Source organism: Propithecus coquereli, unplaced genomic scaffold, assembly GCF_000956105.1.
Source record: "Propithecus coquereli isolate 6110/MARCELLA unplaced genomic scaffold, Pcoq_1.0 Scaffold70, whole genome shotgun sequence".
NCBI classification, from domain to species: domain Eukaryota; kingdom Metazoa; phylum Chordata; class Mammalia; order Primates; family Indriidae; genus Propithecus; species Propithecus coquereli.
In genome coordinates, this window is record NW_012153063.1 from 5,828,126 (window position 1) to 5,829,882 (window position 1,757).

Genomic DNA, 1,757 nt, shown 5'->3' on the forward strand with positions numbered 1-1,757 from the left:
ATGTTTTATTTCAACTTTTTTCTCTCACATAACAGAATGTTTTTAGCTTTTATCCTTTCACATACAGCACCAGGATTAATTCCATGATCCTTCTTGAGTTATACAAACTTAGTGGCTAATAATATCAATTTGCCATGCATCGGTTAGTCTGCCTCCCACTCAGTGTAACATTCCCAACTATAACCTCAAAGAAGAGGAAACATTGTAGCAGTAAAACAAACCAGCTTACTTGATGTGAGTGAAGCAAGGTAGAATGGTCCACCACTGCAAGAACACTTTGAGGCACCACAGAAGGCAACTCTGCATTGCCTTTAATTGCTACACAATCATTGACTTACTAAGCTTAGTATATGGCTGTAGTTCGCAACTCTTGCTGTACATCTCACTCACCTGGGGGAGCTTTTAAAAAGCAAATACTTATAGTTGAACCCCTTACCAATCAAAACAACATATCTGGGAAGAGAGCCCAAGCATTGATATTTTTAAAAAGCTCCTCAGGTGAGGCTAAGGTACCACCAAGTATGAGAATCACTAGTCTAGCACAGTGGCTCTTAAAATGTGGTCCCTGGACCAAGAGCATGGCCTCACCTGTGAACATATTAGAAATGCAAAATTTCAGTCTTACTTCATACTTTCTAAATCACGAACTCTGGAGGGAGGGCTCAGCAATCTGTGTTTTAACAAAGCCTCCAAGAGATTCCATGGTGTGCCAAAGTTTGAGAACCACTGGGATAGCATAATCAAACACCTATCTTTTCATTTGGTTTAGTGCATCAAAATTTTTTCCTGGCTATGCCAGCCCCTCCAGGATTTGCTAAGAAGAAACTGGACTGAGTATTCTTCATTATAAAAAGGAACCTGAAAGTGGCTTCTTGGACACCATCAAAACATATGGGAAGTCTTGCTAGCTCTTACATATTCCATAAACCTTCGGAGTTTTAGAAGGCCAATAGTAACATAGCTATTCTCTGTGTGAGTTCCAAAGAAGGAGAGAGATATTCAAGAAACAGAAAGGGTAGAAACTGAAGTACTATCTTTATTATTAATATTAATAACTTGGCCTTATTACTGATAACTGAGGCAAGTGAGCATTCCTATGAATTAGTAGATTTAGCCCACCCCTCTAATCATTGACATAGCTAGACAAGGATAGGCCTCCCCTTAAAGGGGCAGGCTCCTAACTGAAATGGGAGAGATCATAACACAGTGTAAACTTCTACAGGGAGGAACGCTTGAGGAGGAGGAGACAAATCTTTGTCTTCAGGGGAAGATTAAGTGAAGAGGCAGAGAGCAAGAGTATAATTCTAATAGAAGTTTCTATGGAAATATGGGAAATCAGGCACAAGAGTTTCCCCCTAAAATGGATGATGATCAAATGGATGTCACAAATCTTGAATGGCATTCATCCAGTTCAAACTTATTGGGCCCCTACCCTTTCACGAATTATGTTAGGATGATGTGAGGTACAAGAATGGGGAGTTAAAAATGGTGGTAGCTATGGATAAATTTAAGGAATTATATTCATCCATGGCCAAGAATTGTAGTTTAAATGCAACTTAGTTTAATATTTTGATCCATACTAAAAATTTTATTTAGCGTTTGAGAAGTTAATGCAAAATGATTAAATAAACAACATACATGTTCCAAAAAAATTTTGTGGAGTGGATGAAAAGATAATGAAAATATTCCACTGATAAAGAATTAATTCATATTGTATCTGGATAGTATACATTTTGTCACTTTTCTACTTTGTCTCT